This window comes from Ostrea edulis, chromosome 6, assembly GCF_947568905.1.
Source record: "Ostrea edulis chromosome 6, xbOstEdul1.1, whole genome shotgun sequence".
Classification (NCBI taxonomy): domain Eukaryota; kingdom Metazoa; phylum Mollusca; class Bivalvia; order Ostreida; family Ostreidae; genus Ostrea; species Ostrea edulis.
Window position 1 is genome coordinate 15,182,234 of NC_079169.1, and position 24,584 is coordinate 15,206,817.

General features: G+C 37.7%; 4 non-coding genes across 4 annotated transcripts; all 4 read left to right on the forward strand.

Moving 5' to 3' along the window:
• The first annotated feature begins 10,502 nt into the window (after nt 1-10,502).
• LOC125648522 (5S ribosomal RNA) lies at nt 10,503-10,621 on the forward strand. Its single transcript, XR_007360341.1, has one exon. It is a non-coding gene; the product is annotated as a 5S ribosomal RNA (ribosomal RNA).
• Nucleotides 10,622-11,943: 1,322 nt separating this feature from the next.
• LOC125648515 (5S ribosomal RNA) lies at nt 11,944-12,062 on the forward strand. The gene has a single exon (XR_007360333.1). It is a non-coding gene; the product is annotated as a 5S ribosomal RNA (ribosomal RNA).
• A 1,546-nt stretch (nt 12,063-13,608) lies between these two features.
• LOC130047481 (5S ribosomal RNA) lies at nt 13,609-13,727 on the forward strand. The gene has a single exon (XR_008796371.1). It is a non-coding gene; the product is annotated as a 5S ribosomal RNA (ribosomal RNA).
• Nucleotides 13,728-15,275: 1,548 nt separating this feature from the next.
• Nucleotides 15,276-15,394, forward strand: LOC125648521 (5S ribosomal RNA). Its single transcript, XR_007360340.2, has one exon. It is a non-coding gene; the product is annotated as a 5S ribosomal RNA (ribosomal RNA).
• Nucleotides 15,395-24,584: the final 9,190 nt, after the last annotated feature.

Genomic DNA, 24,584 nt, shown 5'->3' on the forward strand with positions numbered 1-24,584 from the left:
TCACTCATTGTCAAATAAACATCAGCACCATTCATTCTTCTTGGGACCGGACTTGTAATTATAGAAAAGAAGGATCCTCTTCCGAAGACTGACTGGAGAACTAGGTTTTGTTCTAATATTTCCCTAGAATCCTTGCGAGTGGATTCTTAATTTTTCCGTTTACATTTGTAGCAACTAAAGTATCGCCATTTGGCTGGCCGTGGAGTAGCATTTTGTAATACAAAGAGCTGTTATGCTTCTGTTGTAATACTAATCCTTTGGAGTCGTCTGCATGCGTGAATTTGTAGTTGCACATCCATCAGGAAATTCTTATCTTGAATCCCGACTATTTCTGATTAGTTTTCTTCTTCAAATACTGCCACCACTCTCATCAAAATCAAATAGTTGTCCTCTTCTGCAGTGTGAGCCACCTTAACAACGCTTACAACTAAGCAGTTGTTATCCTGTTCTCGATACTGTCCACTCTTCTTCTATCGAACACAGTATTGAAAATATGAAATGACCAACAATTCATAATTTACATGTAATAAATTCACATGAATAGATTTTGATAATTGATCAATATTTGATTGCAACATCTTTAAACATCTAAATTTCAGTTCACCAGGAGTTGTATCACCAGAAAATTGGACAGATCACACAGTCCGATGCGCCGTTTTAGCTCTGTTGAAAGAAATGAGCCAATCAACTCTTGCCAAACAATGCCCTCTAACGCAGGTAAGATGTCTCTCCAATCATTCGGTGCTGCTACAACCACTACAGATAACAGCATATACACTGTACAAGCATGACGACGTGAACACCCCCAGATGTATTGGTATATCTATATATAGCTACCGTTGATATACTTGTCTTCATAAATTTCGGACAGTCGTCAATGGAGCCTGTACATCATAATCCATTGTATTGTACAGGCGTGAAATTGTGCACCCGTGACGTACAGTGGTCTTGTAACTTAGGTTTGAAACTTCCTATTAAGATAATTCCAATGTTATTTGTTACAATTGTTTTGATTGGACAAAAATATAGCTGAACAAGAGTTTCCTCATCAATAAATCCGAAAACGCGATGTATTCATACACGCCTGAAAACAAATAACAGAGTGCAGGGAAACTATTCAAATTTTTGCAATTGTTAATAAAGTGAATGAATTGGAATTATAAGAATCAAACATTCTTTTTGAGGAATTTAATTATCGATGTGTAAATTCCGGACATTTTATTCACAAACTTAACATAAAAGTGCTTCGCACTTTTATTCAGTTTGTGAGTAAAATGTCCGGAGTTTACACATCGATAATTAAATTCTTCAAAAAGAATGATTAATCCTATATTATTTGCAAGACACGTTGTTGTTCATTTTTCGAAAGGTTTGGCATCATCCTGGAGCCCATCATCGGAAACCCACGGTTGTTCAAGTGGGATCGACTGTGCGTTTCCGTCGATGCCCGGGGTCTCAAACAAAAGTTTGTTGTTTCTTTACGTGTTGCAAGTCTAACATCTTAGAAGAAGCCTGTTTCAAGCATTTTGTCACGCGCAATGAGAGACATTTAACCAAAGGCTCGTGATTTGAATAACTCAAAGAGAGCCAATCAAACTTGAATGTGTGGTTTCTTTTGCTTGTGTATGTGCGTTTAGCTCACTTCAGCCATAAACTTTGCTCGTTATCTGTCTGGCTTATTTAGAGGCTGTGGCTCAGCTTATCCATCTATCACATGGACATATTGTAAAATTTTAGAGCGTTCGCTTCGTAATCAAGACGTTTTGGGTTAAATTCGAGCCCCGATCGTGCTGTGGCCGCATCAAACCCAAGTCGTAAACATAGGTAGTAATTACTCCTTTGTCAAACGCTCGGCATTTAGATGTGGGAATCACGGGTCTTTCGGATGTGACTTTAAGAACGGAAGTCACGTGTCGCGGCAGGCGTTGGCAATAAAGAACCCTCACTGCTATGATCCTGAGCGATAGGCATAGGTCTAAATTAGTGGTACATCACCTACAGCTGGGGACGTTTCAGTATGAGTGAAATATTCTCGACTGGACGTAAAACAAACAAACACTGAGCGATATTATTATGTAAAAATTCTTTCTAGAATTAGCGAAGTCACGAGTCTTAGTAAGATGATTCATCTTCCGGTTCTTATTAGAGTTAGTACTTCCTCCATGCTTGGTGTCATGTGATGTTACGATGTTATACGTAAATATAACATACATATGGGACAGGGGATGCTTACTTCTCCTTGGCACCTGATCCCACCTGCACCTCTGTTGTATCCAGGGGTCCGTGTTGCCCAACTCTCTATTTAGTATTGCTTATAGGAGTTATGAGATTGATCACTGTTCGGTTATCTTCACTTTTCATTTCAATGAAATCTGTTATGGCTCAGAAGAGCGATCTATCGCAGGGTATTTTTGTATTGTAAAAAGAGGGTGTTGCACCGAAGCAGGAATTTTCCCTAATCGGAGCTCCGTGCCAGCACTCATTGCGTAGAACTGACTGATTCATATTTATACTCATTGCGTATGTGCCATATAAATGCCTGAAGGATTCCCCAGTACTAGGGACAACCCTAATACATTTTATGTGTCAATACATTATACATGTAGTCTAAAGATAATTGTTGACATCGTGAAAATCAAATTGTCTTCTTTTCTTCTGAGTATCAGATACAATGTATACGGTTACATGTTACGAGTGTATCAAATATTTAAAATTCTATACTACTACAATCCAAAAGCTCTTATACTCACATGTATTATTTTCTACAACCAACAATTGGCAACTGTACATGACTCTGACCACAAAACAAAGTATGGGAAGTTTAATACGCATCAATAAGTTCAACATTATTCGAAGTACATGCACTTGTAAAAATTTATTCAACATGGCAATCTGCTACTGGAATACATATAAACCCAAACTGTTTAACTGTTATTTACCTTGTTTGGCCTTAATGTTTTTCTTCCAAAGCTTTGAAAAGTTCACAACGGTTTTTCGTATAAGGCACCATGCCTTTGTCAACAACTTTCATTCAGAAAAACATACAAGTTCTCGTTAGCAGCCTTGACTATTAAAACACATGTATTGCATGCTGCATTCGGCGTGTTTGTTGCGAGTCCTATTCACAAACTAAACTGTGTCCAGGTTGGAAGCTTATTTCAAACTCGGCACATGGTAACAAACAGAGATTTGACATGAAACATTTATAAAAACTAAAATTGTATTTCAATTTAAAAAAAAATCTAGATGGAAAACGTAATATGAAAGAAAAAATGTGTTCGTGAGGGAGTCGACCCGGTCGTTTTAAAAACTGAAAACACCTTTACATATGAGTCCACGACCTTACCCACTGAGCCACGCAGTATACCATGCATTAAATTAACGTACAGGTGATGTTGAAAATAATACCAGTGAAGTCGTTTCGATTTCTTTAAATTTGCAAAAATAAATGCCCTCCTGAAACATTCAAAGCGACAGTTTTTTAAAGGAAAACTCCAAGAACATGTTCATGCTAAATTTATTTTGTTTCCCGGAGGCAGTTTTTCTGAAATTCGGGGATACCCCTCCATTTTAACGCTAAAAATCATACGTTCCAGTTGGTTTTATCATATATTTGAATAACTTAATTTTTTCGATCTTTCATGCAAGACCTTTAGGGAAATTAGACCCGAGTCTGGTCTGCTATCCCACATCTTATTGCCCCCCCCCCCCCCGCCCCCGAAACAGAGATCACACGGCCAATATTCTATTATTATTGTGATTGTATGTAGGTACCCGTCAATCCATCCCTCATCATTGATAATTTTGTTACAGTCAGCCATTTCCAATATTGCAAACTGGAAATACACAAGCAGACTGAGTGCAGAGAAGTGTAAAGAATTCGGAGCGTGGTACAGACAATATAATTCTAAAAAAGGTATTGTACTTGACAAATATGAATATATAATACAATTATCAAAACTTCAGACAATATAATTCCAAAAAAAGGTATTGTAAAACTTCCTGATACAAATCTGGAAATGTTTGCAATTGCTTGGATTTATTTTTGTGAAATCTGGCCAAAACGCCATGTATACACGTAGGCTAATTTCGTAAGAATCAACTTTGTTTCTCAAAACAAATGAAAGTTATATTCAATTTGGTAGTTCCGCAAAAATGATAAAAACTACAGAAATTCCCCAGATATACCGTTAGTATTTGTCATTGCAGAAATCCGCTCGGAGGGCTTTGGCGTACCAAAAGACTCTAGATTGACTTTTCACCAACAACATGAAATTCCACTTATGAGAAAATGGTTTAACTCCTGTAAGACCCCATCTGATGAAAAATTAAAATACTTTGCAGCGGAATTAAATAAAGGGCATGTCAGACAGGAACGACCAAATGTGACTGTCGCAAAACTGAAGATATGGTGGAAAAATGAACGGCAGAGAGAAAGACGTCTGCAAATACATACCCCTGCCGAAAACGAGGCTGAAGGTGCGAAAGATGATGACAACGATTCCCAACCTACCACTTCAGGCGAAAACTCTTCCAGATCTTATGTTGAATTAACGAACGTATCAAATGACATGCTTACGTCAGAGTTATTATGTAAGAATAGTTACTCCAATGACGGCTCAAACGCAGACGATCCCTTTCATGATGCTGAATTCCAGTAAACTTTGAATGTGGTTAACGTAGTGGCAAATGCTTCATATACATTTACTTTTTATTGTACACTATTCTAATCGTACACTATTCGTACTATGTAAAATATACTGGTATGTCGTTTATTCTTAATTATGTTGTTGTACACCAAACGATGTGTCATTACATTTTGTGTTATGTATCAGAAAAGAAACTGCATGGTAGCTTTAGAATTTTCTGTGTCATGTACTGAATTCATTGCAGATATTCCTGCCAAAAGAATTTATATAACTGTCACCTTTGATTTTAATGTAGAACCAAGTATGATTTGTCAATCTTTCTTCCAAGGAAACAAAACATTACGAAATGTCTAGAATGTATGATATTAGAAGTTAACCCTTTCTCTCTGCTGTAATACGAATTCAGGAGAAAGAGTGCAGATACCGACACACTCAGCTAGCGCACGCTTCTTCCAAACGCTGAATTCATCACTCTGAAATACTGCGATTTAGTGATGACTGCAACATTCCTCCATGATGTTAATATGATTGTAATGTACGCCTTATTTAAGCATGTTATGGCCAATAGATCACTATATACATGACGTAACGCCTGCACTGGACGACTTATTTAAGCATGTTATAGTCAATATACCACTTTATTATATAGCTAATAGATAGTCCAATATAAAATCTGAGTAAAATCTAGAGAATGTTAGCGTTCAATATCCTGAGAATTTATTGAACGCTAACTTTGCATTGCGTAAATTTTATGCGCCCGAAACATTCCGAGTATGAGCGTTCAATATTGACGTTACCGTAACGACGTAAATAAGCCAAAATGGCAGATGACGGTCCTCCGAATCTGACAGAGCCGGTATTTGATATTTACTTAAGCAAAATGTTTTACTGTACATAAATTATGATGTCCCCATTTACAAAATCAGTTTGCTTCTTGCATTAATGACGGGTTAAAATATTGAACAGTGAAGAAATGCATGCTGTTATTGCACACTATTCTCGTCTATTTTGGAGTAGTTTGAGTGAAAAGGGATATAATTTAACAACTAAATACTTTATCTATATAATAAAAGGGTTATTGAACTTATATAGGTGAATATTGGCACTCGTTGGCTGTCAAAATGCACTCGCAAGCTCGTGCATTTTCACAGCCAACTCGTGCCAATATTCACTGATATAAGTTCAATAACCCTATAATATACATGACGTAAAGCCTGCACTGGACGACTTATTTAAGCATGTTATAGTCAATATACCACTATATAACCTGAACTGGATGACTTATTTAAGCATGTTATGGCCAATAGACCACTATATACATGACGTAACGCCTGCACTGGACTGTCCTTTGAAATTTGCCTTTGTTGTTTTAGAATAATGCTACGCTCTCTCAGACAGTACTTAAGTACTAGCCATTCAATTTGAGATGAGTTGGTTAAATTACGAAAAGTGAAGAGAACGAATAAGTGTCTTGGTCATTTGTATCATGCGGGGTATAAAAGCAGTGGATAATACCTCCATATTTCTGATGTTTTATACCTCCATAGTAAACCCAAAACAACCCAGGCTTTGTGAAATAATGGAATTATGTTCGACAACTGTAAATATTTGACATTGTACATTTTGTAATAAATTGATGTTCACGGACTTTCCCGACGTCAGTTACATTAATATTATATAGGTCAAATCACAAACAATATATAATGTGTCATCTGGGCGCGTTTTGTCCTTCGTCTGACATGACCTACTTCCCTCGTCCATCACCAGGTGCAGCCTCCCACTTCTAATTTTGCTCTTGGAATTCCATTAAGCGATTGTCGGGTGCCTCTTAACATTTGCCTTTATTCTGCTTTCAATGACGAAGCCCTGTTATAATATTCTTTACATAGAAGAATTGTTTTTGCTGGGTTTTTGTTTTTTTTTTGGTTTTTTTTTTTTGCATTGTAGTGTTGGAGAGTTTAATCTGTTGTTTTTATTTTATCCTGAATCTTTCCTAGTAAGGAGAATATCTTCATGGACCAATAATTCAAAATGATCTATAATCCCCCCCTTTTTTTTGGTTCCATCTTAAAGTTAAACCACAGGCACCTGAAGTATGGATAGCTTTTATAGATCTTATGTACATACCCCCCCCCCCCCTCTTCTAGAATGAAATTATTTTTACACAGAACCAATAATTTATCCAAAATATGTTATTTCCCAACCGATCACCCTCATTAGTCGTTCTGAATAATCAGTTCCTACCTTCTGTAAGCTTTTGAGATGACCACTTGTGAGATACTAATATATATACTTCAGATGCCTGTTGTTAATTAACAAACTGTCGTTATTATTTTCTATAAGTATTAAACCTTATCTATTTTCTATAGTGCTGGAATACGTGGGTTTTGCGTTAATTTAATTTATAGTGAGTATTGTTCAATGTCACTACAAGACAAAACATGTTTATGCAAATATATCAAAAACAAAACGTATGTGTACGTGCAGAAAGTCGTAGCTCAATAATAAGCACTATGTCCCCTACTTTTAGTGTTGTTTTAATGATTCCAAAATAATTGAGAATACCACAAAGCCCAGATTCAGACTCTTTTAAGTTTCCTTTTAGCGGTTAAGAGTTTGCGCGTAACGTTGTATCCACACATCCTTTAAGTACTACCACCAACCTCCACTCCACCTTTCGACGGAATCTTGATCTTCAAATTCATTCAAAATATCAAATATGTTCCCAGGTGTCGAAACAAATCTGTGTTTGAATCTCTTTGTCCCTCGGATTCTAAGCGTCATACTATACACACGTGGGATGCTGTCGTCATCTATCTGCAATGACTGATGATTTAATCCAACCTCTGCTCTTTCATTCGATAACACAGGAGAAAGCTCCTTGCTTCGCGTGTAATCTTTTAGAATGGTTGTCGGTTTTTCTGGTACCCGTTTGACAGTAGGTATAAGATAGTTTCTGCGGCGAGGAAGTTGTTGTTTGTACAAATATGTGTGCATGCTCCTAGTCTGGTGTGCTCGGAGGTCCATGTTCATATCGCTCTTAAAGTAATTCCACCCTCCTGTGATGTCATCAGATTTTGCAAAGTCAATGGTTTATTTAAATTTATGCATGATAGGAGCGTACCTTTTGTTGGAGTCTTTTTCGATAGTTATTGTAAAAAATCTTGTTAAAAACAAAATATTTCAAAAGTTTAAGTTATCGATGAATAATCAATGACAAGTTTCAAAATATTGAATCCAAGGGCAATAACTCTGTTTTTATTGATTTCTCTATCAAGTCTATTATGCGACAGATTTCCTTTATTTTCACAGACATTTTGTATATTTTTGTGAAGAAACAGTTTTATGAAATTGTTATAAATGCTATTACATCGTCATAACCAGTTTTTATTGAATTTTGATAACGTTGTTTAAGGAAAATTGCAATTTTCTGACGGTGATATATGATTCTGTTTATGTATGTCTCGCATCTTTAAAAGTGTGATGACCTATATATTTTATTTGATAATTTGTTAGTTTGAACTCTAATAAATGGATATAAGTACACTTTTTAAACTTGTATCAGATAAAACTGCGAGTGTGGAGTTACCTTAATTTTGTATTCTCCGTAGGAATTATGAGATTGAGGTTTGATTGCTGTGGCTTTCAAACTCAACATTTAGATATATCGACGTTTTATCTAATTAATAATGCTCATTTTCATTTAAATGTTGATTCAATATACCTACTTACCTATCTAATGGTTCTGGAGAAGAAGATGAAAATGGGGGATGGGGGGGGGGGAGAGAACTCTACCACACGACTAGAAAAGCTAGCTCATTATACTGTCCGCTACACTTCCTCCCGCTCAGAGAAGCTCAGCGCTATTCTCTTTAGAGAAGTCGAGCGGCATAGCCTTCATTCACTTCTCTTCGCAAGCATTCATATTTTGATTCTGGAAAACGTGTAAATGTCGGAGTCGGTGAAGGTTTATGCTTGGACCGACGTATCGACTCAGATGTGCCTGGATTTACGCAATAGACAACTTGTTTTCAAACATTTAACACTTACAGTAGTGCACAAAACTGTCACAAGGAAATCAACACTTATTTATACACCTGTAGAGCGACCCTGAGCACCAGCGACAGCGATCACCGCTACACCTGGGTTTACGTTAACTGGTCTTGGGAGCTGTCACAATAGGGGACCAGTTAAGAGAAAAGCAGGCTGACGTATTCATAGATAGAATGTTCTATCGTTAAAATGATAATGTCCTACGGACCCGATTTAACGATAGAATGCGTCCTATATACTTGCAATGTAGCAAAATGAAAATTGCACACAGTGCATGTTTCGGTAAAATTATGTAACACATCACTCATATGCATTTGGAAAGTTACCTTAACGACCCACTTGCCGTTAAATCCATTTTAATTAGTTGAATTTGAGAATGTAAACCCACGAGTTTGAATTTCGCTGCTAACACCTTCCATTTTACCGGAACTTGTCATTGCGTATGCGCACAGCGTGAAATACTGAATATTAATGACGTTCCAAATATGGAGATATAGCCTTTTACGGAAATTGCTACTACGCTCTTTACTACTTCGTTATTTGACATGAAAATGAATTTAAAGTTTGAAATAAACGTTAGAAATCGAGAAATATATGTTAACTAAATATTGTAACATGGGATTGAAGTAATATTCTCCCTATATAAACTTTTGCTGAAATTTGATTTCATTGATAAAGAAAATTAACCAGAGTGCACTGAGGCATGCAGGAATTATGGGAAAACAGTGGATGCTTCAGAAAATGGCGGGTACGGATGAAGCCATCAACATTCCTAATTTCCTTTAATGGTTTATATGATCTCATAATCAAAATGGAATCCAAAAATTGCATAAGCTGTGGAAAAACTTTTTCATGTTCCAAAAAACCTGGAAACAAGAAAAGTCTGACTTCTAAATTGGTTAGGATTGACAGAACTGTGAAAGATCTTTTACAGAAAGACTATGGGGTAAAGGGGTAAAGACGCAGCAGATCGTCAACTTTCTGTCTCCACGTCATGTGTATAAACCGGTTTTTTTCTTCCACCAATGCCTTATATGGTAGTGGGCCGTTCTTATTTGCAAATTAGGTAAGCGTTCGTTTTTCGAAAACAGCAGGGTGTTCCGATGGCAGTTTCCGGTAAAATGGCAGTCAGTTCGAATCGAGAAAAGTGACATTTCAAAGTGTTGAGTTTACAATATTATTATACGAATTTTTACAGTGTTAAGGACTTACAAATTACCAATGAGGTTAGTTGTATATAAATTTAACTTTAAATGTACGCGTTTATTCTTTGATAAGTTTAAAATCGTTTTGGAGCGATCCCGCAATTTTCTGCTACATTATGGGTAAATGGGAGGTATTCTAACTGTGGTGAGGGCCTGTCCCGAGACACAGTTAGATTATTCTAACTAACGTATTCAGAGTTATACGGTACCAATTTTGATGCACCAGATGCGTATTTCGACAAATAATGTCTCTTCAGTGATGCTCAACCGAAATCTTTGAAATCCGAAATAACTATGAAGTTTTAGAGCTAAATATAGCCAAAAACAGCGTGCCAAAAAAGTGGAGCCAAATTCGTCCAAGGATAAGAGCTATGCATGAGGGAGATAATCCTTAATTTTGAAATGAATATCTAAATTTTATAACAGCAATTAAATATACATCCGTGCATATCTGGCTTTTTTGCACTTTCGATACAAAGTAATCTCTAAAGCACGCTTTATATCGAAAAAATAATAATAGCACGATTCAAAACACCACATTTTCAAATTTTGTAAATTTACAAGCAATAAAAATCGTGGTAAAAACACTGTAAGTGTCTACGGCCATATCACGTTGAAAGCACCGGTTCTCGTCCGATCACCGAAGTTAAGCAACGTCGAGCCTGGTTAGTACTTGGATGGGTGACCGCCTGGGAATACCAAGTGTCGTAGACTTTTACTTTCTCTATTTCATTTTTCAAATCACATTTCTATGCCAACGATTGCATTACTGAAGAAATTTTATTCAGTTTTTATTATTACATTTTCAAATCATAATCTATTCCAGGTCAAATGACGCGTACAGTTCCACACTGTATATTTGTTTATTTAATGCACGCAATTAACGGTATATTAATTGTCAGTCCAAGCTCAGCATTCATGGCACCCGACCTCGTCGGATGAGGCAGATAATAAGCTGTGTATTCAGGCGCCTCGCGTGGCATTAGGAAATGAAACGAGTTTCTCAATTAGCAGTGTCACTGTGCACTATATAGGAGGTCGCACAACAGGCAAGGACATCACAACCCTAAACTACATTGCAATCGAATACATTGTCAAATTACTACTACTATTACCAAAGATGAAAGCTACACCAGTCATATGTCCCAGGAGGAAGTCCATGGACAAGAGATTCTCTCTGATGGACAGCGAACGCCGTTTCAAGAGAGCCTGCGACCAGATTGTCCTGCTCAATTTGAAGTTGTCCGGCCTGCTGTCCAGATACACCAAGGCCAGCACGGCAAATCATCGTTCCTCCAGATATAGCCTAAGACTGAGACTTGCCGTTGTAGAGGGTCTCAGAGACATGTACTACGATTACGCTTACAGAAGAGCCCAGATTGTTGCAGATCTACGGCATGAAATGTTTGGAGAAAATGTACAGATCATTGCAGACGACATGTCAGACTCCGAATCGGATGGGGACTACTGAGCTTTTACCACAGAATACGCATTGACTCGAAAAACGGCTCTTCTTAGAGCCAGGCAAGATGTTCGAAAAGATACCTCTATCACACGTCAATCAACATCAGACATGTATTACACATCCACATGTAATAAATATGTCCACACACACACATACACACACACGCGCGCGCGCGCGCGCGCGCACATGCACACACACATACACTGCATTGGGTGAATCATCATATTACATGCACAATATTGAATTTCACCAAAACAAAACCCAGTCCAAAGAATTACCCCCCTTCCAAATTAGAAATGATAGATAAATACAACAAGGTGTGAAAAACAACCACCACCAACATACGCACGCCCCCATATAGTCCACCACCACCCCCTCCCCCTTCTTTTCATCTGACCGCAAACTGTGCCCTCCACATAAAACAACATTAACAACCCGCACGATGTCAAAATAAACATTTTAAAACCAGTCATTACTTCCGTCCAGCATTTTGTACAGGAACGAAATAATCCCAATCAACTCGTACAAAACGTGTACACTGGTCATGTCGTAAAGTTAACGCATTTAAAGTGTCTACGGCCATATCACGTTGAAAGCACCGGTTCTCGTCCGATCACCGAAGTTAAGCAACGTCGAGCTTGGTTAGTACTTGGATGGGTGACCGCCTGGGAATACCAAGTGTCGTAGACTTTTACTTTCTCTATTTCATTTTTCAAATCACATTTCTATGCCAACGATTGCATTACTGTAGCAATTTTATTCATTTTTTATTACATTTTCAACAGTGAAATAGTATAATTTATCCAGTGTATAAAAATTATATTTTTACTACAGTAATACCCTCTATATACATGTATATACAATTGTACATTATTTTTCTCTCGCCACAATTACCAATACAGAACGTCGTTTAGCCGAAAAGGGGGAAAACTCCGATTCTTTTTTACTTACTCAAACAGAACTGGAAACAGTCATTAATTCCGTATTAACTCAGCACAATCAATAAATGACCATTCAAAGAACAATAATTATTAAAATCAAATCATAATCAATTCCACGCCACATGACGCGTACAGTTCCACGCCGTATATTTGTTTATTTAATGCACGTAATTAACGGTATATTAATTGTCAGTCCAAGCTCAGCATTCATGGCACCCGACCTCGCCGGTTGAGGCAGATAATAAACTGTGTATTCAGGCGCCTCGCGTGGCATTATGAAATGAAACGAGTTTCTCAATTAGCAGTGTCACTGTACACTATATAGGAGGTCGCACAACAGGCAAGGACATCACAACGCTAAACTACATTGCAATCGAATACATTGTCAAATTACTACTACTATTACCAAAGATGAAAGCTACACCAGTCATCTGTCCCAGGAGGAAGTCCATGGACAAGAGATTCTCTCTGATGGACAGCGAACGCCGTTTCAAGAGAGCCTGCGACCAGATTGTCCTGCTCAATTTGAAGTTGTCCGGCCTGCTGTCCAGATACACCAAGGCCAGCACGACAAATCATCGTTCCTCCAGATATAGCCTAAGACTGAGACTTGCCGTTGTAGAGGGCCTCAGAGACATGTACTACGATTACGCTTACAGAAGAGCCCAGATTGTTGCAGATCTACGGCATGAAATGTTTGGAGAAAATGTACAGATCATTGCAGACGACATGTCAGACTCCGAATCGGATGGGGACTACTGAGCTTTTACCACAGAATACGCATTGACTCGAAAAACGGCTCTTCTTAGAGCTAGGCAAGATTTTCGAAAAGATACCTCTATCACACGTCAATCAACATCAGACAGGTAATGCACATCCATATGTAATAAATATGTCCACACACACACACACACACACACACACACACACACACACACACTGCATTGGGTGAATCATCATATTACATGCACAATATTGAATTTCACCAAAACAAAACCCAGTCCAAAGAATTATCACCCCTCCAAATTAGAAATGACAGATAAATACAACCAGGTGTGAAAAACAACCACCACCAACATACGCACGCCCCCATATAGTCCACCTCCACCCCCCAGTCCCTTCTTTTCATCTGACCGCAAACTGTGCCGTCCACATAAAACAACATTAACAACCCGCACGATGTCAAAATAAACATTTTAAAACCAGTCATTACTTCCGTCCAGTATTTTGTACAGGAACGAAATAATCCCAAGCATCTCGTACAAAACGTGTCGTAAAGTTAACGCATGTTAAGTGTCTACGGCCATATCACGTTGAAAGCACCGGTTCTCGTCCGATCACCGAAGTTAAGCAACGTCGAGCTTGGTTAGTACTTGGATGGGTGACCGCCTGGGAATACCAAGTGTCGTAGACTTTTACTTTCTCTATTTCATTTTTCAAATCACATTTCTATGCCAACGATTGCATTACTGTAGCAATTTTATTCATTTTTTATTACATTTTCAACAGTGAAATAGTATAATTTATCCAGTGTATAAAAATTATATTTTTACTACAGTAATACCCTCTATATATATATATACAATTGTACATTATTTTTCTCTCGCCACAATTACCAATACAGAACGTCGTTTAGCCGAAAAGGGGGAAAACTCCGATTCTTTTTTACTTACTCAAACAGAACTGGAAACAGTCATTAATTCCGTATTAACTCAGCACAATCAATAAATGACCATTCAAAGAACAATAATTATTAAAATCAAATCATAATCAATTCCACGCCACATGACGCGTACAGTTCCACGCCGTATATTTGTTTATTTAATGCACGCAATTAATGGTATATTAATTGTCAGTCCAAGCTCAGCATTCATGGCACCCGACCTCGCCGGTTGAGGCAGATAATAAGCTGTGTATTCAGGCGCCTCGCGTGGCATTATGAAATGAAACGAGTTTCTCAATTAGCAGTGTCACTGTGCACTGTATAGGAGGTCGCACAACAGGCAAGGACATCACAACGCTAAACTACATTGCAATCGAATTCATTGTCAAATTACTACTACTATTACCAAAGATGAAAGCTACACCAGTCATCTGTCCCAGGAGGAAGTCCATGGACAAGAGATTCTCTCTGATGGACAGCGAACGCCGTTTCAAGAGAGCCTGCGACCAGATTGTCCTGCTCAATTTGAAGTTGTCCGGCCTGCTGTCCAGATACACCAAGGCCAGCACGACAAATCCTCGTTCCTCCAGATATAGCCTAAGACTGAGACTTGCCGTTGTAGAGGGCCTCAGAGACATGTACTACGATTACGCTTACAGAAGAGCCGAGATTGTTGCAGATCTACGGCATGAAATGTTTGGAGAAAATGTACAGATCATTGCAGACGACATGTCAGACTCCGAATCGGATGGGGACTACTGAGCTTTTACCACAGAATACGCATTGACTCGAAAAACGGCTCTTCTTAGAGCTAGGCAAGATTTTCGAAAAGATACCTCTATCACACGTCAATCAACATCAGACAGGTAATGCACATCCATATGTAATAAATATGTCCACACACACACACACACACACACACACACACACACACACACACACACTGCATTGGGTGAATCATCATATTACATGCACAATATTGAATTTCACCAAAACAAAACCCAGTCCAAAGAATTATCACCCCTCCAAATTAGAAATGACAGATAAATACAACCAGGTGTGAAAAACAACCGCCACCAACATACGCACGCCCCCATATAGTCCACCCCCACCCCCCAGTCCCTTCTTTTCATCTGACCGCAAACTGTGCCCTCCACATAAAACAACATTAACAACCCGCACGATGTCAAAATAAACATTTTAAAACCAGTCATTACTTCCGTCCAGTATTTTGTACAGGAACGAAATAATCCCAAGCATCTCGTACAAAACGTGTCGTAAAGTTAACGCATGTTAAGTGTCTACGGCCATATCACGTTGAAAGCACCGGTTCTCGTCCGATCACCGAAGTTAAGCAACGTCGAGCTTGGTTAGTACTTGGATGGGTGACCGCCTGGGAATAGCAAGTGTCGTAGACTTTTACTTTCTCTATTTCATTTTTCAAATCACATTTCTATGCCAACGATTGCATTACTGTAGCAATTTTATTCATTTTTTATTACATTTTCAACAGTGAAATAGTATAATTTATCCAGTGTATAAAAATTATATTTTTACTACAGTAATACCCTCTATATATATATACAATTGTACATTATTTTTCTCTCGCCACAATTACCAATACAGAACGTCGTTTAGCCGAAAAGGGGGAAAACTCCGATTCTTTTTTACTTACTCAAACAGAACTGGAAACAGTCATTAATTCCGTATTAACTCAGCACAATCAATAAATGACCATTCAAAGAACAATAATTATTAAAATCAAATCATAATCAATTCCACGCCACATGACGCGTACAGTTCCACGCCGTATATTTGTTTATTTAATGCACGCAATTAATGGTATATTAATTGTCAGTCCAAGCTCAGCATTCATGGCACCCGACCTCGCCGGTTGAGGCAGATAATAAGCTGTGTATTCAGGCGCCTCGCGTGGCATTATGAAATGAAACGAGTTTCTCAATTAGCAGTGTCACTGTGCACTGTATAGGAGGTCGCACAACAGGCAAGGACATCACAACGCTAAACTACATTGCAATCGAATTCATTGTCAAATTACTACTACTATTACCAAAGATGAAAGCTACACCAGTCATCTGTCCCAGGAGGAAGTCCATGGACAAGAGATTCTCTCTGATGGACAGCGAACGCCGTTTCAAGAGAGCCTGCGACCAGATTGTCCTGCTCAATTTGAAGTTGTCCGGCCTGCTGTCCAGATACACCAAGGCCAGCACGGCAAATCATCGTTCCTCCAGATATAGCCTAAGACTGAGACTTGCCGTTGTAGAGGGTCTCAGAGACATGTACTACGATTACGCTTACAGAAGAGCCCAGATTGTTGCAGATCTACGGCATGAAATGTTTGGAGAAAATGTACAGATCATTGCAGACGACATGTCAGACTCCGAATCGGATGAGGACTACTGAGCTTTTACCACAGAATACGCATTGACTCGAAAAACGGCTCTTCTTAGAGCCAGGCAAGATTTTCGAAAAGATACCTCTATCACACGTCAATCAACATCAGACATGTAATGCACATCCACATGTAATAAATATGTCCACACACACACACACACACACACACACAATGCATTGGGTGAATCATCATATTACATGCACAATATTGAATTTCACCAAAACAAAACCCAACCCAAAGCATTATCACTCCTCCAAATTAGAAATGACAGATAAATACAACCAGGTGTGAAAAACAACCGCCACCAACATACGCACGCCCCCATATAGTCCACCCCCACCCCCACCCCCCAGTCCCTTCTTTTCATCTGACCGCAAACTGTGCCCTCCACATAAAACAACATTAACAACCCGCACGATGTCAAAATAAACATTTTAAAACCAGTCATTACTTCCGTCCAACATTTTGTACAGGAACGAAATAACGATCACCGAAGTTAAGCAACGTCGAGCTTGGTTAGTACTTGGATGGGTGACCGCCTGGGAATACCAAGTGTCGTAGACTTTTACTTTCTCTATTTCATTTTTCAAATCACATTTCTATGCCAACGATTGCATTACTGTAGCAATTTTATTCATTTTTTATTACATTTTCAACAGTGAAATAGTATAATTTATTCAGTGTATAAAAATTATATTTTTACTACAGTAATACCCTCTATATATATATATACAATTGTACATTATTTTTCTCTCGCCACAATTACCAATACAGAACGTCGTTTAGCCGAAAAGGGGGAAAACTCCGATTCTTTTTTACTTACTCAAACAGAACTGGAAACAGTCATTAATTCCGTATTAACTCAGCACAATCAATAAATGACCATTCAAAGAACAACAATTATTAAAATCAAATCATAATCAATTCCACGCCACATGACGCGTACAGTTCCACGCCGTATATTTGTTTATTTAATGCACGCAATTAATGGTATATTAATTGTCAGTCCAAGCTCAGCATTCATGGCACCCGACCTCGCCGGTTGAGGCAGATAATAAGCTGTGTATTCAGGCGCCTCGCGTGGCATTATGAAATGAAACGAGTTTCTCAATTAGCAGTGTCACTGTGCACTGTATAGGAGGTCGCACAACAGGCAAGGACATCACAACGCTAAACTACATTGCAATCGAATTCATTGTCAAATTACTACTACTATTACCAAAGATGAAAGCTACACCAGTCATCTGTCCCAGGAGGAAGTCCATGGACAAGAGATTCTCTCTGATGGACAGCGAACGCCGTTTCAAGAGAGCCTGCGACCAGATTGTCCTGCTCAATTTGAAGTTGTCCGGCCTGCTGTCCAGATACACCAAGGCCAGCACGGCAAATCATCGTTCCTCCAGATATAGCCTAAGACTGAGACTTGCCGTTGTAGAGGGTCTCAGAGACATGTACTACGATTACGCTTACAGAAGAGCCCAGATTGTTGCAGATCTACGGCATGAAATGTTTGGAGAAAATGTACAGATCATTGCAGACGACATGTCAGACTCCGAATCGGATGAGGACTACTGAGCTTTTACCACAGAATACGCATTGACTCGAAAAACGGCTCTTCTTAGAGGCAGGCAAGATTTTCGAAAAGATACCTCTATCACACGTCAATCAACATCAGACATGTAATGCACATCCACATGTAATAAATATGTCCACACACACACACACACACACACACACACACAATGCATTGGGTGAATCATCATATTACATGCACAATATTGAATTTCACCAAAACAAAACCCAACCCAAAGCATTATCACTCCTCCAAATTAGAAATGACAGATAAATACAACCAGGTGTGAAAAACAACCGCCACCAACATACGCACGCCCCCATATAGTCCACCCCCACCCCCACCCCCACCACCACCCCTCCCTTCTTTTCATCTGACCGCAAACTGTGCCCTCGACATAAAACAACATTAACAACCCGCACGATGTCAAAATAAACATTTTAAAACCAGTCATTACTTCCGTCCAACATTTTGTACAGGAACGAAATAACGATCACCGAAGTTAAGCAACGTCGAGCTTGGTTAGTACTTGGATGGGTGACCGCCTGGGAATACCAAGTGTCGTAGACTTTTACTTTCTCTATTTCATTTTTCAAATCACATTTCTATGCCAACGATTGCATTACTGTAGCAATTTTATTCATTTTTTATTACATTTTCAACAGTGAAATAGTATAATTTATCCAGTGTATAAAAATTATATTTTTACTACAGTAATACCCTCTATATATATATACAATTGTACATTATTTTTCTCTCGCCACAATTACCAATACAGAACGTCGTTTAGCCGAAAAGGGGGAAAACTCCGATTCTTTTTTACTTACTCAAACAGAACTGGAAACAGTCATTAATTCCGTATTAACTCAGCACAATCAATAAATGACCATTCAAAGAACAATAATTATTAAAACTAGAGCAAAGCTCGTTGCAAAGCAACGAGAGGTCTTCCGTCGGAGCTGTGTGACATAAAAACCTTGAACTTGACCATATGTCCTTGGGTCAGGTCCTAATGCAGCCTTAATTAACATGAAAATCTGTTGTAAGTATGAAATCTAAATCTTTCTTCATTACAGCATATGGTCAGGACAGGGTTTGTATTTTCAAAAAAGTGAACTTGAAAATATGAGCATGGGTCAAGGCCAGGACACTTTTTTTGATCATATGGAAACTTTTCTTTCAGTATTAATTAAAATTTGCCATTAGTTAGATCTATTAAGACTCTAATCAATTTTTAACTTTTAGACCTTTAGAAATGGTGCAAATGACCTTACATCAAGATTATTTATGTTATTGTCATTAATAATCTTTATGTGAAGATTGAGCTTACGGTGTATTTTTAAAAGTTACGGTCTGGGCACATTTGCACGGATAGGCGGACTTGGTGATATCTTAAACTTTGTTTGCTGGAGCTATAATTAGTGTTCGGTAATATTGCTATCTGTTCTTCCGGCTCGAAGAGACAGTCTCTTTTGTTAGATTGTCAGATATTAATGGGAAGGTTTTATGAAAAGTAGTGTTTTATGATGTGGATATCATAAAAACATTGCTTTTCACAAAAACCGCATCTACTTGCACGCATGATTGTATTTAGATGAAATGAAATGAACCGACAAATAAATCCTTCTGTATGCAGACAATTATAAGTTAATAAAACTTAAAACTACTTCATTTTATTTAGTACGATTTTTTCTGACAATTAGAAACGTCACATACCCTTACCGTAAACTTATTGTGAGGAAAATGACAACCCGATAAATAATCAGGAAAATTGTGTAGGTTTTTTTTAAATGTATGTATAACTTGACACAAATATTATGAGGTCCATTGATCACTAACTCGAAATGTTTGCGGTATAATCTTTACAATTACTTTATAATTGAAATAAAACATAATATAATTGTTAATTAAGTATGATATAATGTAAAAGGATTCAAAATGATTTCAAACATAATTTTCCAGTAATTGATGTGTTTATTTATGCGATGGACGAAAGCCGAGTTAGCTTCGATGTTTTTGTTTTGATTATGCAAGCTTGTCACTCTGGCCACCTGCGAGCGAGGCGAGAGTTGGGTTACATAACTGTATAAACAACGCTGACCGTGAAGAATGTAAACAGCTTGCAGTTATTGACCATGATTTATTTTACGTTTGAACGTTTTATTTTTATGTATATTACTTATTTTAATTCTAATATGAAACAAATAAAAGATAATTTATCTCTCTCCTTTTGTTGTTGTTGAAGGTTTGTTTATGTTAAAACGAAAGAAAAAGAGAAATGTATCATTAAATAATTTGTATTTGAACCACAGAGCATGTTAAAAACCTTATTTAAAATGAATATTAGTATCTATTGTAGTCAGGTATGTTATTTTTAGCAAGTTTATTTCAGTTATACGCATGAAGAGTTGTCGCTCACTTGCCAAATGAAAATGACTACTTGTTTACGGGTATAGCTTTTTACTCTAATATATAACACAAGATTCGAACAAAATAACAATTTCATGAGATAAATAAGATGTTAAAGAACAACTTTTCCATCGGAAGCCATATCGAATTCTTTGCCGTTTTTGAGCTATAAAGCGAAAACTTTTAGGGGCCGTAGATCCCTAATTTAAGGGGCCAGCCCCTTTTTACTGGTGTCAAATAAAAGCTCTTGAAATTCTACACAACTTTTATTCTACATGTCTTAACAAAATATTTTTAGTTTAAAAGATACAAAGGAAATTATGTGCAAATTTTCGCTCTTTCAGGCGTCCTGATTTTTGACCCCTCTCTATCGCCATTTTAAATGGCGAAATCAAAAAACAAAATATGATGTGCACAACTACAATGCTTCTACTTTACCAATTCAGTGTTTTCTCTGCTCCAATTATTATAGTCTCGGAGCCTTTATCTGGAAACCAAAGCCCCTAAAATTTCACTAAAAGGGAAATAACTCGCAAGCGGAAGAGAATATCCAAATTGTTTAAAAGTATTTTGAAAGTCTTTAGTAAAATGTATTAAAGCTGAAAATTTGAGCAAAATCGGTTGAGGAATGAGCGAGATATGAAGCTTCAAAGTTAGCGTCTAGGAAAAAAAAAAAAGAAAAAAGAATAATAAGAATAATCTTAACCAGCACAATAAGTAGAAGGTCTTCCGTTGCTACGGAAGACCTTAATCAAATCATAATCAATTCCACGCCACATGACGCGTACAGTTCCACGCCGTATATTTGTTTATTTAATGCACGCAATTAACGGTATATTAATTGTCAGTCCAAGCTCAGCATTCATGGCACCCGACCTCGCCGGTTGAGGCAGATAATAAGCTGTGTATTCAGGCGCCTCGCGTGGCATTATGAAATGAAACGAGTTTCTCAATTAGCAGTGTCACTGTGCACTGTATAGGAGGTCGCACAACAGGCAAGGACATCACAACGCTAAACTACATTGCAATCGAATTCATTGTCAAATTACTACTACTATTACCAAAGATGAAAGCTACACCAGTCATCTGTCCCAGGGGGAAGTCCATGGACAAGAGATTCTCTCTGATGGACAGCGAACGCCGTTTCAAGAGAGCCTGCGACCAGATTGTCCTGCTCAATTTGAAGTTGTCCGGCCTGCTGTCCAGATACACCAAGGCCAGCACGGCAAATCATCGTTCCTCCAGATATAGCCTAAGACTGAGACTTGCCGTTGTAGAGGGTCTCAGAGACATGTACTACGATTACGCTTACAGAAGAGCCCAGATTGTTGCAGATGTTTGGAGAAAATGTACAGATCATTGCAGACGACATGTCAGACTCCGAATCGGATGAGGACTACTGAGCTTTTACCACAGAATACGCATTGACTGCGAAAAACGGCTCTTCTTAGAGCCAGGCAAGATTTTCGAAAAGATACCTCTATCACACGTCAATCAACATCAGACATGTAATGCACATTCACGTGTAATAAATATGTCCACACACACACACACACACACACACACACACACACACACACACACACAGCATTGGGTGAATCATCATATTACATGCACAATATTGAATTTCACCAAAACAAAACCCAGCCCAAAGCATTATCACCTTTCCAAATTCTGCGGCGCAGAATTATTTTGCGTACAGTTGAGGTTTTAAATTAAATATCGGAGGTCAAAATTGTACAATAATGTAATATATATATAAAAAAAAACTGAAATAAAATAAACTGTAAAATTATAATTTAAAAAAATCATAACATATTCTTCCACTAGTAGGCTAATCTTATTTTAAAATAAAGGGTTTTTACCACGATTTTTAATGTAATTAAAATCAGAAGGAGTAACCTTGATAAAGCACGTTTCTGCTGTTATATTGTTTCATTACTCCCAATAATTGATACAAACATTTTTATCTGCATATATATTCAAAGCCTCCGCTTCTCAAATCGTCACTAATGAGCTATCTAGTTACGTGATACGTCATGACGTCATACGTTTCAATGTGCTGCAGCAGCTATGTATATGTGTGTGAATAGGTTCTATTAAAAGTAAAAAAATATACAGAATGGATAATTAATGTTCCGACATCGATGACATCCCGTTAGTATTTAAGATTCCGCCCTACATATTTGAACCTGCCGCTGAGCCAAATCTTAAAGAAATTCCCTCAGCAAACATTTATATTAGCCTAATACTACATCGACATTAACGGACTCGGACGGAGATCCCGTTCACAGAGAGGATGGAATTTTCAACTTTTGGTATATATCTGAATGACACATTTCGTTTGCAAACATTTTGACTGTGTTCCCTTGTAGATCATAATATTTTTAAAGCATTAGAGGTATGTATTTGTAGAGTGTAACATGCATTAGCCAATGATAATCTAATTAAAATCAGTTCTTCTCTAACCGTTACACTGGAGAAGGTAGAGAAGATTTGCTTTTAATTAAATTGATGCATTGACCTACAATGTGTCGAAGGAAACAGTCGATTTACCGATATCGATTTAATTTATAATTTTATTTTTCAAAGGGGGGGGGGGGGGGGCGCCGGATTTTAAAATCACCAATCTGATGAAAATCTATCGACTTCTTAAATCGTATAGTTTGTGTTTAAGAGGGAGAGGGAGAGGGGGGGGGGGGGGCATGGGGCCAATAGTCGTAACCTCTACCTTATAATCGTCCCTCTCATTACTTTAAAAAAAATATGGGGGGGGGGGGGGGGCTGTCATTCATTATATTGTCATTTTTAAAAAATAAAGCCGCCTTGATGATTATTAACTGGCATTTTTTCGACTTTTTCATATTCTTACTATTTTATCGGGGGGGGGGGGGGGGTGGTGTGTACACAGTGTAGTCATTTCGTACATGGTGTCAATACGCAAAACTTCAAGCGTGGGGGGAGGGGGGGGGCAATATATCGTTGCATATGAAATCAAAGGTGCATATATATAAAAAGTGTATGCTACACAGAAATTTCTGTGGTTGCCAGACCCGCAGCGACTTCAATGATTGCCTCAATACCTGAGGCCTGTTCAGCAGAGCGAGCGCTCGCGATTGTTCGCGGGCGCTCGCTTCTGAACGGTAGAGTTCGCCAAAGTGCTCGCGATCGCTCGCGAACCTGCTCCCCGTAGGCAATAAGAGTTCTCAAACTGAAGGCAGTCTCTGATTAGATTGTCTCTGATTATGTCCAGTCTGAAGGACAACGAGCCTATTAATTTATAAACAGAAATGTCGATATCATGAATTAAATGGGTTAGAATGCAATGTGTAAGTTTGTCATTGAAGATGGTTTTCCGTTGGTTTGAAGTATTTCTAAATTTAGTTCTAAGCTCACAAAATTTCTCCGACTTGCCTCGTTGGTAATTTAAGGTATTCAATGTATAATGACCATATTTCATATCTAATAAATGGATGGTAGAATATTTGTAATCATGGTATCATTTTGAAGGGTTCATCAAATAAAAATAATCAACCATAGGAATTTTCAAAATTTTGTTTACTGCATGATTTATTTCACCTAGGATTTAACATTGAAGTATATGGGAAAAGTATGTTTTATTACAATATTTTAAAAACAAATTATATTTTCATAATTATCTCTTGGTAGAAAGTTACATACACTTTCTTTTTATGAAAATATGAAATAAAATTAATCATTGACCGCACACAGTTTTCGAAAATTAGATTTTTCTTATTTTTACAAAGGGCAGACAACTCTTCCAAAAAGTCTTAAGTGCAAAAAGGTCAGCTTCTAATCATTTACCAGTCATGTGAATTTCATCTGCTTCACTTTCATCATTATTTAAAAATAAACTTTTATGTTGATCTAAATCCTTCAAAATTGTTCATTATATTTCATTATACATGGAATACCTTAAGTGAAGAAACTCTTCTTTTTTGTGCTGATTATTACAGCTATATACTGTACAGCACATTATAATGGGACTTGTAACTGTTGAATCTTTCCATTTTGTATCAATAGCCTGCTGTATATGCTGTTCACAACTTGTTTAAGGTGGGTTGATCGTCATGTGACTTATCAATATGAATGGTTAAAAGTGGAAAACCTATATTAATTTCCACTCAATATAGTTTAATCTAATCAATAACCAAAGAAAATGTGTATGTTGCCACCCTTTTAAAGA